The sequence below is a fragment of the Equus quagga genome, chromosome 1, assembly GCF_021613505.1.
Source record: "Equus quagga isolate Etosha38 chromosome 1, UCLA_HA_Equagga_1.0, whole genome shotgun sequence".
In the NCBI taxonomy this organism is placed as follows: Eukaryota; Metazoa; Chordata; class Mammalia; order Perissodactyla; family Equidae; genus Equus; species Equus quagga.
In genome coordinates, this window is record NC_060267.1 from 74,382,618 (window position 1) to 74,401,886 (window position 19,269).

Genomic DNA, 19,269 nt, shown 5'->3' on the forward strand with positions numbered 1-19,269 from the left:
GCCCAAATATGTGACATAGACCAAGAGGCAGGAGGGAAGAATTCCGCCCTTGCTAATGTGGACAAAGACCCGAGGCGAGTCCCTCAATCGGGTGAGGGCCTCATTTGCTTCGTTAGAAAATGGGGGGAGGAGTTTGACCAGATTATCACTAGGGCCCTTGTGCAGCTCTAAAATTTAGAAGTGACATGATTATATTTTTGTAAACTTAAAATGAAAGCGTCACATGCCTCCGTTCTTTTTAGGCGGGTGCAGAAACTACAGAGCCAAACTCCGGGAAGCTATGTTCCAAACCTGCAGGGCCCAACTCTTAACCAGAGACAAATGCCTTTCAAAGATGCTGTGGTCTTAGAGCCAGCAACCCGCCTTAGAATTCATTATCATATATTTAACACAGAATAGTATTTGTCATCTAAGAACAGAAGTATGTGCCATGTGTTATAAGGACCAAAAAGAAATGTAGGCACTTGGCCCTCTGTTAAAATTTCAAAGAAATTTCTGGTATTCTAGTAGTTTTCCCCCAGTGATAAGGAAAAATAAGAGGACTGGATATGTTAGTATTCGTAAAGCTTGGCTGATAAAAACCAGCTATCTTTGGATATTATTTTGCATATCTGCTGGATTGCTGTATTTCTGACTTTCCAGAGATCTCATTTCAGGAATTGTCCCCAGCAGCCTGCTCACCTGGTAAAAGTGTGGTTTCTTTTTGGAATCATGGTCATTGCATAGGTCAAGATGAATGGATTCTCCTTAACGGAAGCACTATGATTCTTCTCTCCCCTTCCCTCGACAGAATAACTGCTGCAAAATCCTAGAGTGAAGGAAGGGCCATTAGTTGTCACAAGTGTCATTCAAGTACTCTGGGTATTGTCCATCCTCTACCCATCCCCCACCAAAAAACCAAAAGCTTCTCCGGCATAGGACCATCTGGAGGAGGATCCTGGGTAGAGGACCTCACAACCCCACTCGTTAGGAAATTCTTCTTGTGCTTCACTTTAGGGCTCTCACCATCCCCCTTTTGCTTGACGTCCACGGGTTTATAGTGCATTGCTGTTCATTGCTGTGTGTTATCACTTCATGTAATTGAGGTCTGTGCTAACATTACTAAGTCTTAGGGTTCTATTCCTGTCAAATATCTTCATAACAGATTCCAGTACTAACCTTTTCTCACTGGTCTTATTTCTTTATGAGTTCTTCAAGTTCTATCAATCATAGGTTGCTGTTTCATAACCCACCTGTTAGGTAGGTACCATGCCTAGAATCATCAACACTACAATTGGTATACAGGATTTTAAAATGTCACATAAAAAATAGTTTAGAGAATTAGCAATTATTTTCATACTATTGAATTTATGTCTAGAAAATCATAGTAGTTCATTTCTTTTGAGATTTTTTTCGGACTGAAAGCGTACTAAACTTTTATCACCCAAACGGAGATATTTCCTTGAGTGGAAGCCATTGCTAAGCTAACATTCAGCCAGTATTATGAACCAGTCTGCTGGCCCCAAATGGAGAGGTCTGTGGAAATTAAAGAGAAATGTCTTTTTTTTTTTTTTAAAGATTTAATTTTTTTCCTTTTTCTCCCCAAAGGCCCCTGGTACATAGTTGTATATTCTTCGTTGTGGGTCCTTCTAGTTGTGGCATGTGGGACGCTGCCTCAGCGTGGTTTGATGAGAGTGCCATGTCCGCGCCAAGGATTCGAACCAACGAAACACTGGACCGCCTGCAGCGGAGCATGCGAACCTAACCACTTGGCCAGGGGGCCAGCCCCAAGAAATGTCTTTTATTAGACATTAGTATAAATATATCTAGCTATTTTAAAACATTAAATCAGACATGGTCTCTGTTGAGTTATAACTGCATTTAAGGCAGATAAATGTTGGTCTTGATGAAACTACACGTATGGATGAAGTAGAATTAATTTTATTTACAAGATGTGATACTCTTCACATTTAAATATAGGCTAAGGCTAAACCTGGAACCTAATAACTAAATAAAATTTGCTAAACAAATTATTTAACCTTTCTGGTTTCCTCAACTATGAAATGAGGGGATCTTTGTAGATAATTAGGATTTAAAATTCTGTAGGCCTGCAAATACACATAGGTTTAGGATCTACAGTAGATTAGATTGCCCTCTATTGAGAAATGTTATGGGCGTGTAATTTAAAAGCCTGCATGGGGGGGCCCCGTGGCCTGTGGTGGTTTGGCACTGTGCTTCAGCGACCCGGGTGCTCAGGTTTGGATCCCAGGTGTGGACCTCTACCACTGTCTGTCAGCCATGCTGTGGCAGCGACCCATTTAAAAAATAGAGGGAGCCGGGCACAGACGTTGGCTCAGGGCCGATCTTCCCCAACAACAACAACAAAACCCTACATAATTATTTGTAAACTTTAGTCAGCTTCTTAGTACCTAGAGGATTCAGAGCGTCCTTGACAACTGTGCGTGGAATGGATCACATTGTCTCAAGACAGTGCCCTGTGGGACTTCTTACAGACTCCTCCCCGGTTTCATTAGGGGGTGGGAAAATCTTCCTCCCATTCAGCACCCTCTCCTTTTAGAACCTCAAGAAGAGCGAGCAAGATGCAGCGGAACGGCTCTGGTGGCTCTGGCTTTGTAGCCTGGCACACCAAGGCTCGGGTTCTGGCGCTGCAACTGTCTGGTAGCTGGACTTTGGGCAGATTAACCTCTCAGCCATGTCTTCTCATTTTTAATAGTAAAATGAGATACTAGCTCCTAAAAGTAGGATCCTAGCGGGGCTGGCCCCGTGGCCAAGTGGTTAAGTTCGTGCGCTCCGCTGCAGGCGGCCCAGTGTTTCGTTGGTTCGAATCCTTGGCGCGGACATGGCACTGCTCATCAAACCACGCTGAGGCAGCGTCCCACATGCCACAACTAGAAGGACCCACAACGAAGAATATACAACTATGTACCAGGGGGCTTTGGGGAGAAAAAGGGAAAAAAAATAAAATCTTAAAAAAAAAAAAAAGTAGGATCCTAGCTCCTTCACAGGATTATGACGAGAATTCAACAAGATGGGAGTAAGTGCTGGCACATACTAAGTGCTCAGTAAATGTTTCCTTGCCTTCAGAGGGAACATGAAAGAGTCATTCTCATTGGTTAAAATCCACGGGAATCAGAGTGTTTAGTGATGACTCCAAATCCACTGTTTAAAGTCTTTAGTCTTTTACTGGGTACTTCAATTCCTTGCCTGGCGCAGAGTTCTGTGCTGGAGTGAAAACAGTGATGCTCCTTAGGCTTGGAATTGTGTGTTAAAAGCAGCTGCCTGCCCCTTGTTGCCTTTGGGGTACAAGCTGAAGCAGCAGAGATAAGCCCGGAGGGAACGAACTTTCAGAGACAACAGAACAATCAGCCACTTGCTAGTTTAAGGCCTGTGTTTCCTGAGCCACACTTTGAATGAGGTAGAAGAGGCATCTCAGAATGGCTGCTCAAGAGGGTATTACCGTTAGCTCCCAAAGTCTAAAAATGCCTGGGAGAGTCTCCCCAGAGAAGCTGAAGCTACAAACCTGCTGAACCTTTAGCTCTCGATTCCTTATTCTCTATTCTAAAAATAATGCAATGGGTACAGGGAAGTGGAGTAATTTGGTTCCGGTGCATTATGCTGTGTCACATTAAATATAGTTGTTAATGTGTTTTCCTGTTTCTTTTTAATCATTTTAGAAAACCAAAGGTATATATTACTGTCATTTGATATAACATTGGCAGAAAAACACCTTCCCATTATATCATTATTTTTATGGAAAAGAGTAATTTAAGCTCCTTTTCTGGAAAAATAACCCACGGTTAGTAAAAAGGTGACAAAATACATGTCAGAGGAGTAAAGAATTATAGATCGTAACAGGGAAACAAATGAAACATTTGTCTTCATAAGGACACTGACATTTCGAAAAATTACTGAGATTCTTAGAAACAGTGGAAATTTACAAGTTTTTATTTTAACCAAGAGAAAAATGTGTAACAAATTCTTTAAAATAATATACCGGCGATGTGTGATTTGAGCTGGGGTGGGGAGGAAAGGACAGACTGTCCCCATGCCTCCCCTCCTTTCCGAGCTCCAGAAATAACTGCATCTGTGGGAAGAGACTCTCGTCCTCCAGGTGAGCAGGAGCTCTTGAAAGCTAAAATGAAAGTTCTTTTCCCACTGGGCGTGATAGTAGGCAAGTCACTTTCCTTAGTGGGTCTTAGTTTCCTCATCTGTAAAGCTAGGAGTGGACTCCATTATCTGAAGTTCTACAGATAAGGGACTACGTTATTTCCACTCTGAAGTTCCATGATGTAAAGATAAAGGATGAGAAGACATTCTGGTAAAGTAGAAAGCAAAACACAGATGGTTGGCCCTCCTCAGCTACAAGTGGGCCCAGCCTGCTCACCCAGGCGTCGCTGCAGGAGGCTGTGTGCTAACACCTGGCTGTCTCTGTCTTTTTCTTTTTTTTTTAAGATTGGCTCCTGAGCTAACAACTGTTGCCAATCTTTTTTTTTTTTTTCTGCTTTGTCTCCCCAAATCCCCCTGGTACCTAGCTGTATATCTTAGTTGTGGGTCCTTCTAGTATGGCATGTGGGATGCCACCTCAATGTGGCCTGACGAGTGGTGCCATGTCCGCGCCCAGGATCCGAACCAGCGAAACCCTAGGCCACCACAGCCCAGCCCGAGAACTTAACCACTGAGGCCCCGGGGCCGGCCCCTGGCTGTCTCTTTCAAAGCCAGCCCACTTGTCTCCAAGACTAGCACAAGCGATCGTACAGAGGTGGGCATGAAGGAGGGAGGTGGCCCCCCCCCCGGACTTTTTCTGCTACTACATGGCTGACACACAAGTAATACCTTATGTGTCCCCTCACTGTGGGCCACCCCAAAGCCGACTTTTCTAATTAGAGAGAATCTCATTTCTTCAGCTGTTATTGCACTCTGCTGATGTCTCCCACATCAACATCTTGCCTCTAAACATTTGCAACAGCCTTGAGGCACGTAGCAGTACAACTGAACAGTCAGTCCTAAACCAAACTCATCCCTGTTCGTTATTCCTCCCTCCACACCTCGTCCTGTTTCCTGATTTCTGCTACGGCCATCGGTCTAGCCCACTCTGCCTCCGAAGCCTTTGCCCTCTTTCCCCTGCATTTCATAACCACCATGAAGCACTATTGTTGGTCTTTTGAACTTTCTCCATCCTACCTTCACAGTCCTCTCTAGGGCCTCATTCCAGCCACTCTCTCCACCAAAAAGACAAAACAAAACTATTAATGAAAGTCATCTTGTCTCCCCAACTTCAGTTCATTTTATATCCTCATCCTGGATTAATAACCCTACAATGTCTTACCATGTGGCTACCCCAGTGTTTGCCACAAACTTTTCTGTTTCTCTTGAGGTTTTCTGTGACTTCTAGTCTTAACTGCTTTATCTTCTATTACTCACTAGAGCCTTCTCTATTCATTAATTCATTTATCCCATGTGTACATGGCCTCCTGGTCTCCCCCTTGTTGGAATGCTTTCCTCCTTCTTCTCTGCTATCTGCAGGACACATATTTTCAAGGTCCAGGTCTCACCATCTATGAGGAGATTTTCCTAATCCTTCCAGTCTATATCTTTACTCCGAGTTCTCCACCACATTTTTCTTTTGGTGAGGAAGATTGGCCCCGAGCTAACATCTGTTGCCAATCTTCTTCTTATTGCTTGAGGAAGATTGTCACTGAGCTCACATCTGTGCCTATCCTCCTCTACTTTTTGTATGTGGGATGCTGCCACAGCATAGCTTGATGAGCAGTGTATAGGTCCGCACTTGGGATCTGAACCTGCGAACCCCGGACCTCCAAAGTGGAGCACACAAACTTAACCACTATGCCACAGGGCCAGCCCCTGCCACATCTGTTTGACATGCAACCATTCTATCCTGTCTTACCAATCTAGGGATGTTTCCAACGTGTACTTTTCTCTTTTGACTAGTATATATGTTAAGTTGTTTGTGGTGAGGGAACTTGCCACTAGAGAGGGCTTTAAAATTCGCAAGTCTGCTCTTGTCTCAAGAAAAACTCTTAACACCCCAAAGACTGAACCTATTGCTCACTAAATGAATAGAAGAAATAATCAGCCTCAACAGTTAAGACATTTAAAAGACTTGAGATACCATTGTCATCTATTAGGCTGGTAGTAGAGATAATCACAGTACGGAATTGTGAGGCTGCAGAGAAACAGGCAGCCTTCTGGTGGGAATAACAAATGCTACCACCTTCTGGAGGGTAAAGTAGGGGAAAGTTTTAAAAACTGTTTGTATTCCTTGACCCATCAATTCCACTTCTAGGCATCTTAAGGAAACAACACAGACATGCACAAAGCTGTCTGTTAAGTTGGCCACCACAATGTTAAATAATAGGGCCGTAGTAAATAACTCATGATCCGGTGGTACAATGGAATACCATGCAGTCATTAAAAATAACAGAATAGGGCATATTTTTTTGACTGCCCCTGGCCCTCTTCTGGTTCCCGCATCCTGGTTTTCCTTTGGGGAACAACTCCCCCCGACCCCCAAATCTATGTGGTTTGGGTGGGTGTCTTAGTTTGGGTTCCCCAGAGAAACGGACTTTGAGACGGTGATTTTTATGCAAAAAATTTATTGGGGAGTGTCAAAATCAACACATGTGGGGGTGTCCAGGAAGTGGGGCCTGGGCAGAGGGAGCAGTTGAACTGTGAAGGCCGTTGCCATAAGGGCCTCAGTTGGCCCCAGGGAGGCGCTCTGGAGCTGGCACCATCCCTTAACGTTGTCCCAACTTGAGACAAGGGCCTTGGAGTTCTGATCTTATATGTCCCACATCAGTCAACGGTTGAGAGCTGACCCTGGGAGGGCTGGCTCTCTGGCTAACGGCAGTTCCCAGAGAGGAACTTAGCTGAGAGCCAAGCTGCTGCTACTCCCAGCAGCCGGGGAAATGAGCGCCCCAGTCCTAAATGGGGAAGTTGGGTGCTGCACCCAGCACCCACTAGACGTGGGGCTGACCCCACCCCCATCCCACTCTCGGCCAGGTGCAGCCAATCTGAGCGTTCCAACTCCACATAACCCCTGCCTTCAAATAGTGACTGCTTCAGGGGTGGGCCCATGACTCAGGGAGATCCATGACGGGGATTTTTGCTGGAACAATTAGAAAGGAAAGAGGCGCTCTTGCTCGTGGGTCTGCTAGGCTGGGTCAGTGAAAGCACGGAACCTTCCTTGATAGCCCTGCACAGGGTCTATTCACCACTGAAGAAAAAGAGGCCCACACTCGGAAAAAGCAGGGCCAAGAGACGGAGAAGGGGAGCCCAGAAGCTATTCTTTGAGCAATTAAATCCACTACTTTAAAATCTCTGGGCTTTTCAGTTACACAAGCCAATATATTACCTTTTTGCATTAGCCAGATTAAGTGGGTTCTGACAAATCAATGGTGTACGAGAATAACAAGGAAATACTCATGATACCTTAAGGGGAAAAATCCACGTTATATATACATATAGTACTTATAGTAATGATGCCAGTTTTGTAAAACAAACGAATGTACACAGTAAAAACAAGAAAATGCAGCACGTAGAAACCATGGTTATAGTCCACCGGTGAGGTGGGAGTGCGGGGCTGCATTTAATTCTTTTCTCTAGGTTCGGCAAAGACGTCAGGGTCTGGGATTTGACTCCGCTTCCCTTACTTACCCCACCAAATCAACTGGCAGGATCCCCTGACACAGCGACAGGCCGGTTGATAGACCTGCTCCTGTCTCAAGGAAGTCCCACCACTTGTCCTTCCTCTCCCTCGGCATAATTGGTCCTCACGGCAGAGAAGCCGTCACCCCCGGCCCCTTAGGCCTCCAGCTCCTTTCCCACTTTGGCTCCAGCCACAAAGGATCACGGTTCTGATTGGCCAGGCCTGCGTCTTTGCCGTCTCCATCCCCACACCAACTCCGCTCATCCCAGAAGCTTCCCCGTGGAGAGGCGCGCTCGTGGGGGGCCCCCGACGCGGCTCGGGTTGCCAGTGTAGACGCGGGTATCATCTAGGCGCGGAAGGCAGCGAGGCGGGGTTCGGGCAGCTCGGGAGCCCCGGCGGCGGCGGCGGCCCAGGGCGCGGGGCGGGCGCGGCGGCTTCCCCGCCCCGAGCCGGCGCCGCCCCCGAGGGAGCGGAGCGAGCGCAGCGCCGCCGCCGCCATGGCTTCCGGGGCCAGCGTGCTCGCCCTGCAGCGCCTGGTGGAGCAGCTCAAGCTGGAGGCCGGCGTGGAGCGGATCAAGGTGCGCGCCGAGCGCGGCTGCGGCCCAGGCGCCAGAGGGGCGGCCGCGCGGACTGGCGCTCGGCCTCGGCGGGGCACCCTCGCAGGGCCGCGGGCCCGAGGGGCAGGAGGCCGCCGGCGGGCCCCGGGGAGACGCCCCTGTCCCCGCGAGGGTGGCCCGGGCCCGCGCGGCCGCGGGGCGTCTGCGTTCAGTGGCGTGGACGGGGACGGGACGCACGCGAGGAGAGCAGTAAGGCAGGCGGCGCTGGGGGCCTGCGCTCGGCCGCTGCGGGAGGATGGAGGCCGGAGACGCGGAGGCGACTGCAGGGGCGGGCCCTGGTGCGGATCGATGGGACGAGAGCGCGAGCAGGAGAAGGACGAGGCTCGGGGTCCGGCGTGCGGACGGGATGCGGGGCGCTGCCACCCGCGGCGGCAGAGAGGACGGGGAGAGCGGGCGCAGGGGGATGCTGGGTGCCGCTGTGGACGGGGGGACTGCGAGGGGACAGCCAGGAGGCTTTGGCTCCACGGGCTGAAGCTCGGAGACCCGGCTGAAAGAGGGAATTCGAGTGGATGGGGGTGAACACCCGGGGACCAGCCAACAGAGATGGCTGCGAGAAGAGGAGAACCAAGAGAAAGCAAGGAAAGGGTTTTCAGGAATTTGGGGCTTAGTCAACGGGTCCAATGTTTAGTGAGTTGATTAAAAAGCATCTGTTGTACGATTGTGTTTATCAACTAGTATGGCATTATTTGTGGAATGTGTGTATGAATGAACACTGCCGTGATGTGCCTCACTGATGCCTTTTCTGTGCCCCTGGCACTATCCTAGGTACCGAGAATACTGTGCCTCTAGTGGGGAAGGTAAATAATAAGCACATTAACCAATAAATAAAATAATTTCAGATAAGTGATGTGAAGATTATAAAACAAAGTAAAGAGAGAGGTTTGCAGAGGAGGTTTCAGTGACGTATGTAGTGGTAGAAGCAGGCTCTAGATTGTAACAGGGTCGGCAGACTTTAAGAAATTTGGTTTTAAAGAGGAACAACTTTTGTTTTAAATTTAGGAAATGAAAAGCCATATTTTGAAGGTAAAGGGAAGGAGCAAACGGTATTTTTCCGCCGAAGGGGAGAAACAAATGGAGGAGAGTTGTTGGTCCCTGAGTCAGGGGACCTGTCTATGGGGCGTGGGATTGGAGGGGCCCCTTCCGAGACAGAAAGGAAGGAGGTAAGGATATGGGTAAAGAGAGCTTTCCAGACATGGGCTTAAGGACTTGGATGATGCTAATTTTCTTTGTGAAACAGGAGACAGGTTTTCTTCCCCGGGGCAGAGGAAAGGGAGCTAATGGGGTCACAAGAGGGAGGGGGAGGGAGAGAGTGCTGCTGGGAAGGGGAGTGGACCTCCTAGCAGGCACATCCGTAGACACCTTGTGGTTCTGAAGACTGCTGTGAGATTGGAGACGGACTGTCCTGCTTGTGATTTTCCCCTCCTCCAGCAGTACATGGCCACCTAGGAATCTGAGTGACCAAGGTGAATGGTAGTTAACCCAAGTAGTGGGTTAGCAGGGGAGGTAAGCCAGAAACGTGTAAGTAGGGGTGGAGGGCAAGGAGTTTGAGGGTCTGCCCAGAAAGAGGCTGAACCTAGGCTGCATAGAGAAGGCACAGAGCCCGCCTCCTGGTGATGGGTCAGAGCAAAGGGCAGGAGGTGTTCTCCCTGAGACCACAGAGCAGGTGCAGTGAGACTGCAGGAGGCGGCGCCCTGGATGGTAGGAGATTGTGATTGGAAAGTAGAGTGCTGGCGTGTAAGATGTCAGACGTAGAGCAGTTATGGCTGTTGGCTGTCACTACTGGCAGTGAGGAGAAGGTTGTTTGAGAGGGGGTCAGGGAACTGAAACTGAAAACGTTCAGGCTGATGTTGGACCTGAGGTGGAAAGGAAACTGTGAGCCCGATGGCTGCCTACCCTGTGAAGTAGCTAGGGAAGATATTCTTGTCCACATTTAAAAAATAATGATGGGTGATGAAACTGAGATCGTTACCGCACAAAGGGCACGATCTGCTCACCCCAAGACAAAAGGCAGTCGCCAAGAGGCAAGATGGTGGCAGAGGAAGGGCATTTTATTACAGCTTGCTAGCAGGGGGGAAGATGGCTGACTAATGTCCAAAAGAACCATCTTCAGGGGGCACAGAAACTTGAAGCAGTTTTATAGGCCAGTGGGTTACAGGGGAGGGGTTAGGAATGTTGACCCTCTGGTGTTACAGACTGGGAGTGGCCACCCCAGATAGACTCTCTTTCTGGGGGTCATCGAATTCGTAAGGAACTCAAACGAGCATCTTATCGGAGCTGGGAGGTAGCTGCGCAAGCAGGGGTCATAAAATCTGCAGAGCAGGTAGATCTCCTGGAGGACGGTATCCAGCTGGGTTAGTCAGAGGTGAAAGTTACAATGTGGTTTCTTTTCTACAATATGGCTTCCCTTATGTCAGCCTTGTGTTGAGCCGGTATCAAGACCCAGGGAATTTGAGTGAATTGCTCAAGGTCACACAGATAATAAGCTTATTTGAGAGTGTCCTCGTGGTGGTATGGTCTGGGGCGCCTGCCAGGGCTTCTCTTAGGCAGCACCTAGGGAGTCAGGACAATCCGGGGTCTGGTCTGCCTCATTTCAGGGCTCAATAATGGATGTTCTCAGCACACCCAGAGATGTCTTCTCTTTAACAGACTTGCTAACTGGTAAATAAACCCGGACACCAATTTTCAAGCATATCATGGTGGGCATCCCTTCCCAGTGACTGGAATGCTCGATATCCTTCCAAGGACCCTGTCTTTCCTTAGGAGAAGCCGCCCAGAAGTTGCTGGGTGAACATGGCCTCAAACCAAGGAAAGTCATATAATTTGGGTGAAAATCATCCTGCCTCCAGTGGCAGGTGACGGCTTCCAAGTGTTTGGGCCTGTACTCTCCCAGTCTAGACTCTCTCTCCCTTGCAAGTGCTAGAGAAATGCTGATCACTTCTGCTCTTTTTTTCTTTGCATGTCCTCTCACCATATCTTTTTGAGTATGTTTTTTGGGCTAGGGTCCTGTTAGTCCCATTTTTCCGGGGTCCTGGGATATAGTCTCCTTTCACTCAGGTGTGGAGTTTACCTGTTCTCTCTGATGCAGAGATAGTGAGCATGAGTATAATTGGTTCCAAATTTCTTTTGAATTAATAACTTATATTTAACCATTAATGCCAATTACGATTAATGTGAAAATGTCAGAACTTCCGTCGGGGGAAAAGTAAGGTTGAACATTAGTCTGATAATATTTTGTGTTTATATTTATATAACATGAAGTAAACTTATTATATTAACAAAACCAAAATTCCTAAAGCATTCTAGAAACTAGAAAGTAACTGTAACATAAGGAGTTAATTTTCCAGTTATTTGGAAGCTTAGAAAATTAACACAAACTAGTGGTAATACTTGAACAGCAACTGCCATCATTTTTCTGCAATATGAGTGAGATTTTATACAAAATGCTTTTTCAAGGCAAGAAAAATGGAAAGTGAGGAAAGCTTCCAAGTAAAACTGTGGATCAAATGGAGGATAAGAGGAAAGGCAGGATAATACCTTGTAAGTGCTGCCTAATAAACTTGTCTAAAACTTGGTGGTTAAAAACAACGTTTATTAAGTCAATTCTTGGGTCAACAATTTAAGCTGGATTCAACTGTCCAGTTCTGCTGATCTTTGCTGGGCTCTCCCGTGCATCTGCCATCAAATGGAGGGTTGGCTGGTGGCTGCATGCTCTCGGATGGCCTCACTCACATGTCTGGAGGTTGGTAGGCAGGTGGCTGGGGGCTGGCTGACTGGTTCTCTTCTGCAAGACCCCCGGTTGGCTAGCTTGGGCTCATTAGATGGTGGTTTTAGGGTTTCACCGCAAAGCCTCTTGAGGACTAGGCTTGGCACTTCTCCGTTATTTCTCCCGCATCCTCCTGGTCAAAGCAAGTCCCAAAGCCAGCCCAGATTCAAGGGGTGGATAAATAGATTCCACCTCTTGGTAGAGGAGCTGCAAAATATTGTGATCATTTTTTTGGCAGTCTGCCACAAATACGTTGCTAATTGTGTGTCAGCACTGTCCTAAGTGCTTTATATGCATTAACTCGCTTAACTGCCACATCAACCTAATGAGGTAGGAACTCTTCCGAAATCCATTTCACAGCGAGATCGCACGTACTGAGAAGCTGCCCGAGGTCACACAGGCAGTGACGAGGCTGAGTCTGAGTCCAGACAGTCTGGTTCCAGAGGCTGTGCCCTTAACCAGTAAGCTATCCTGCCTCAGAAGCTTGGTGGAGGACCTTTGTCACTTGTGTTGAGCAGACTGGATAAGGCGCCAGCCTTAACATTCAAACAGTTTGCTCACATGGCAAACTTGGATATATCAATGCATGCTTCCTAAGTGAACATTTGTAAAGGGAACATTAGAATGAGCTATTTCTTTACTAATTCAGTCTCAAAACTAGGATTCTAAATGGATCAAAGATACAGCTTTATCTTTCCTTTATTGAACAAGCAACTAAACCAAATCCAAGTTGATAGAAATTGTAAGCTTTCCTCTTTGGAGTTCAGTTATTAGAACTTTCCTCACAAAAGAGACTTTTGGAGGTTGCGCAAAGTGTGGTCGGATTGTAAGATCCTTTTTCAGAGTATCGAATGGCCGCCCGCTGGGTCTGGCTGTGAGCAGCTGTGTCAGCTGTGGTGCCTGTTTCAGGTTTCTCAGGCAGCTGCAGAGCTTCAGCAGTACTGCATGCAGAATGCCTGCAAGGATGCCCTGCTGGTTGGTGTTCCAGCCGGAAGCAACCCCTTCCGGGAGCCCAGATCCTGCGCTTTACTCTGAAGACTGGTGAGTCATGATGCACTGTGCTGTCCTGGGGCCATGGCATTGTCACAGGGCTTCCCAAAGGATTTGGGCAACTGGGTTCTGAATGTCTGCTATTCTGGGGAGAATTAAAATAAGAAACAGCGAAATGCACACCTTTCCCTGATGGGTGACTCTAGTCTACAGTTACCTGGTCTGGGGAACACATCTACTTAGGAGAGACTCAATCCCCTTTGGCACCAACTCATGAGTGTGAATATCCTGTGTCCTTTAGCTCTTAAACTGAGTTGGCCCATGGTAATTTCTTGACCTTAATCCCGCCCTCTCTGTCCTTACACCATCCCAGAGTTGTGATCTGGTGCTTAGTGCTGTCACCTGACTCACTGCTCTTGGGCCTAAGGACTCCCCAGAGGAGGAGACTTGTTCCTGCCACTGGCTGTGATTCTCTCCCAAAGGCTTTCAGAATAATCGCTGTTTTAGTGGAGGAGGAAATGTAGCTACTGGGGAAAGTGTGAGTAGGGTTAAAAGAGCTTTAAAGATGGGTTTTTGAAATGAAAACCCCTCTCTGGTGGTGTATTAGAAATTTCATGGGTTCTAGTGCTGTGTATTGGGGTCCCATTCACATTTTCACTCTGTTTTTTTGGAAGAGGTCAGAGAATAGATTCTTGGAGTCTTTTGGGGCAATACTTCAAATTGTGTCTTCTAAGGGGTGTTCAGATAGTACGTAGTTATCTTTGGTCCTTTTTCACATGCTTGTAAGAGGAAATTGTTCACATTAAAAAGAAGAAAGTAATCATACTATCAGGTTCTGTTGTACCTTTGAATGGAAAATGTCCACATTTATGGTATTAAAAGAATAGTCTTATTGCTGGCATAGCACTTTCCTTTTTACAAAGCACTTTCATGGGTGCTACTCATTCAGTGGTGTGAATGTTTTTTGTGTTAACTTGTTACTTTCTACTTTGAAAATGCTCATGTGACCTATGAAATGATGAGTAGTTAATTTTATGTATAAATCTTACTAAAGTGAAAACCTACCAAATTCTCTTTTCAGTCGAGAAGAAGTTCGCTGAGGAATGCTTTCAAGTGCAAAGTGATGAATAACTGCCTCCAATTTCAAGAAAACAATTTTCTCCAGCCAAATGACTTTGAGATATTTCAGCCCTTTCCTGTGGCCTGGTCCTATAGCCAAAATTCTACAAAAATTGATGAGTTTCTGCTCAGATAAGGAAACTGGGTGAAGTAGGAGACTTTAAATAACAATGGCCTGTTTCTTTTGGTGAAGTGCTTTATACTTAAGACAACCTGAAACGTTCCCACCAAATATACCGACACACACCTCTTTCATAAGGGAATTCCTAGTGTTTCTATACCTGGAATATTATGTATGTTTATTTACAGGGTGTTTACATTTTGGGAAAGAAAACATTTTTATTTGTTAAAAAAATTGAATATTTGCAATTTGTCGTTCCTAAGATTTTTATACCATAACAAAATTTGTTCTTTTCTCATGAATTTACAATTTCTAAATGAAGACAAGCAAGTATAAAATTGGGGGAAGAATAGGCTTTACTAATCAAATGATGTCCTGATTTTTCTAAATGAGAAGATAGTTTTACTTGTAACACTAAACATGGGAGCTGTTTCTTAGCAAACTTGTTTGGGAAGATTAATGTTGAGTTATGTGTTAGGGATGTGATGACCCTAGCTTGTGTATGAAGCACATTTGGTCTTTGTCTTCTTACGTTCCTCTACTTTATAGTTGTGGTTGTACTTTTAAGAAAAATACTACATTATTTCATGTCTTTAAAAAAAATGCTTAAAATATGACCTATAGAACATTGTAAAGGATTAAAAACAAAGTAATGTGAAAATATTACAACCTAAATGAGTTCTTAATATCACAAGTGTTTTACTTTGATAATGTGCCTTTGGTTTAATTGGGGACACTTTTAAAAGGCAACTTTATTTGTGTTTGTAATAATCTTTGAAGAGCTTGGAAATAAAATTTCTGCTTAATTCATCATTTTCTATGACAGCAACACTTTGGTCTGATTTTGTTTTAAGGTTTCATGGATTTCTGTTTGCTTGTGAGATGGAGTATTGGAGGTGGGAAGTGAAATTTTTGTTTATAAGTTCTTGTAGAATTTTGTAAAAAATAGATATATGTGCAACATGTGGAAATATCTCAATTACTGGCAACGTTTGCTCTTTGAAATAGCTATGTATAAACCCATAAAGAAAGAAATGAAAATATCTTTGAGCATAAGTAGTGTTACAAGAGAGAAAGTAGAAGCATTAGATGAACCCCCTTAACTTGTGGTCACTAACTGTCCAAATCTAGGTGATCTGAGTCCCTCCCATTGGAGCATAAGTCAGGTATCCTTTTTCTAAGCCCTCCGTTTGTTCTCTGGATCTGTTTCGTCTTCCCTGAAGTGTCACACTATCAATTATCCTTTCTCTCCTTTATTTTCAACCTCTCTCTTGGAGCCTTTCTATCAGCATTTAAACATGTTCCATTGTTCATCTTAACAACAATAAGTATTTTTGAAAATCTCCATTAAAAAAAACAAAGTTTTGGTTATATGAGTAAGTCCTAGAGATCTACTGTACAGCACAGTGCCTATAGTTAACAATACTGTATTGTATACTTAAAAATTTGCTGAGAGAGTAGATTTAATGTTGTGTTCTTGTCACAACAAAGAATACTAAGAGTGCAGGAGGAAACTTTTGGAGGTGGTGGATGCGTTTATGGCACAGATCGTGGTGATGGTTTAACAGGTGTGTACTTATCTCCAGACTCATCAAGTTGTATACATTAATTACGTACAGCTTTTTGTTATGTCACAAAAAAGTCTTCTCTTGAGTCCACGTTCCCCTTCAGCAAAAACTTTATAAAATAGTACAAGAAAACTATAGAGATCTCATTTATGAACATAGATGTAAATGTCCTAAATATCACAAATCATTCAGTAGCGTACCGAGAGAAGATAGAATCTGACAAAGCTAGTTCAATATAAGGAAAAGTCCCAATGTAATTCATTACATGAATGGTTTAAAGAAGAAAATCTATGCCAACAAGTCATTTGATAAAATTCAATAGCCATTCTAAATAAAAACTAAGTGGATTGGTGAAACAGTAATAGAAGTTAAAGATGATAAAGGCAGTTTATCAAAACCAATAGCAAATTTCATACTACATGATGAAATATGGAAGCATTTAGCATACTAAGAACAAAACAAGGATACCTTTTATCATCACTATTCAGCATTACTTTGGAAGTCCCAGCTAATTCAGGAAGATAGAAAATGAAGTGGTGTAAACATTTGAGAAGAAAGAATATCTGTATTTATGGATTATATAATTGTACTCCTTTAAAACTCATGAGAATCTAGTAAGAGAAATACTTGAATTTGTAATAGAATTTGGGAGGCTGGCTGGATACAAAGTATGTATAGAAAAATAAAAGGCATTTTCTACACTGGCAAACGCGAGTTAAAAATGGAAATGGAAACTATATCTCATTTCCACTTTAAAGACAAAACTGTAAAAAATACTTGAGAATAAATTTAACAACAGTGCAAGAGTCATAAAGGTTTTATTGATATTTATAGAACAGGGTCTAAATAAATTTCAGGATATTAAGACAATTTTATTAAAATGCACTCAGTAGAATTCATATATAAATTTAATGGAATTCCTATTTTACTTTTTTCTTTTAGGGAAACTGGTTAAAATATCTAAGAAGTTCATATGGAAACTCAAGTGTCCACGAACAGCTTTTAACTCTGTGTGTGTGTGTGTATAAAGCAAGGGAGGGTGTAACTTGCCTTACTAGACAATAAAACTCACTTTGAAGCTGCTGAATCGAAACAATATTATTTTTAAAAACAAAATTAAAAACAAAAAGAAAACCCCAAATAAAGAATTTTGTGATATAGGAATAGGCAAGTAGATGATTGGATCATAAAGTTCAGGAGTAGACGACTATTTTTTTCTATTCAGTGGTAAGTATGGTTTACTTAATAAATGGTGCTGGCATTATGGGCTCGCCATTTGGAAGAAAACAAAGTTGGGCCTGTATTACACTGTATAAGAAAAATCCACATGGGTTCAAGAAAGATAACACAAAAGCATTAGAAGAGAAAGTGGGAGAATGGTTATATAACTTTAGGATAAAAGAGGTCTTCCTGAGCAAGGCAGGAAACCCAGAAATCAAAAAAGAAAAGATGTGCATATTAAATTAAATAAATAAGCAATTTAATTTAAATAAACAATTGAAATATTGAATTAAAAACTCTTGTATGGTAAAAATAACAAACCAAATGAAAAAAAAGCAAAAGACAGAAAACGTGTATTTTTTTCATCCTTCTGTAGGGGAAGAAGACATATGCTCTACCCTCTGGGTCCTTCTGGCTGAGCTATGAATTAAATTCACATGCGACAGAATAACAGGAGAAAATCAAACAAAGCTTTATAACGTATACATGGGAGACACTCAGGAAAACTGAGCAACTTGCCAAAATGGCAGAGGCTCTCATCTTCAGCTAAAGACAAAGGAGGATGTTGGGGATAGTGGTTTGGATTTCAGAGGGGAGGAAGACAATTTACATGGAGACAGAAATGTAAATGGGCCAACTATACACAATGTGACCTGAGAGATACGTTTTACAGTACATTACAGTTATCTTATGGTATTAGCTCCTTCCTGGAACAGGCCCTTCTATTTTAAATTCTTTCAGGCAGTTGTGGTGGGGGGAGGAGATCAAAGTTTCTTTCAGAGTCTTTTGTTCCTAAAATTAATCAAGCCAAAGAGACATATTTTGAGGTGGCCAATCTGATCCCCCACACCTCATTTTGGATTGTTATAGCAACCAAAGGCCTTCCAACCCAGGCTACTCCATCTATTAAAATTGTTGGAGTCCTTGTTTTTTTTGGGGGGGGCTTATTATCTGGGGAGAATAACAAGGCTCTGACTGTGAGAAGCAAGGGGTGGGACACCCTGGTGTTGGTCCCCAGTTGTACACTGAGTCTCAGTGGCAAGGGAAGGAGGGTCTCAGGTCCACTCACAATTGGAAGGGTCAGCTGATGTTCTGGAGAGGCCTGCAGTTTGGGGTGGGCCTAGGAGCTTGGGTTACGGCCACTCAAAAGCCCTCAAAGGTGAGCATCTCTGTCACCAGCAATGGATCTAAGGGCAAGTTAATTCCCCCTAGAACATGAAAAACCTCACAGGGAAATGCTTTCACAGAAAGAATGGAAGTTTCTATTGCAAGAGCTAATTTTGGACGTTGGCTGTTCCAAACAATTCCACGTGACACATGTTTGGGAGAGGATCTTGGAGGCTGGACTGACATTTCTGGCTCCCTAATAAGAGCCTATCCAGACCCTTTAGGCTTTTCCTATGGACCAGTCCAACCTGTCATGCGGTAATCACTCCCTGGAAATGCTCTGCTGGAGCGCAGCTCACCTACTTTATCCACTTTTCCCGGGCTCCCAACACAAGACTTACCTCCCAATAATACCTCTGAAAGGCTGCTCCAGGCCCAGGCAAAATGTGTCTTTTTTTAAACAGCAAGCATCATTGAGAAATGCAGGCAGAAGGACTCAGACGCTTTCACTCCATTTGGTGAGGGAGCAGAGAGGGGTGTTGATAGCTTGGCCTGAAGGCTCTATGGCCTATGAAGAAACTCCTCTCCCCTGGAAGCTGATTAAAGATGGGATAAAGCAGATCTGCAAGCTGGGGGTCCTTAGCCTTACCTTAGTTTAGGAGCAATCCTGCCAAAACTTTAAGAAAGTAGAACAGAAATTCTAATTAGATTTCCGGAAATGGTTTCTCTTTAAAGTCTCCACCCCCTACATACCCAAGCAAAAGCAAACATCCTAGAAATAAAAGCATAGAAAGAGAAGAGTAGAAAGAGGAAAGTAGGAGAGGCCGTGTAAAGTCAAGTTAAGCCTGTTTGAAAAAAGGAGAAAGTGATTAACAGTATCTAGAGCTGAAGAGAGGTCAAGTAAGACGACGTCTGAATGTCCTTTGGCTCTAAGAAGGTAGAGGCCAATTTCAGTAGTAACGGTGAAAATTTCAGAAGCCAGGAAGAGGAGAGAGTATGTCTGTAGTCTTCAAAAATTTCTGCTTGTGTACCACCTAAAATAAAGTAAAAAACCTGTTTATCTCCATTTTAGAGTTGACATACAAAAGTTTCATCAC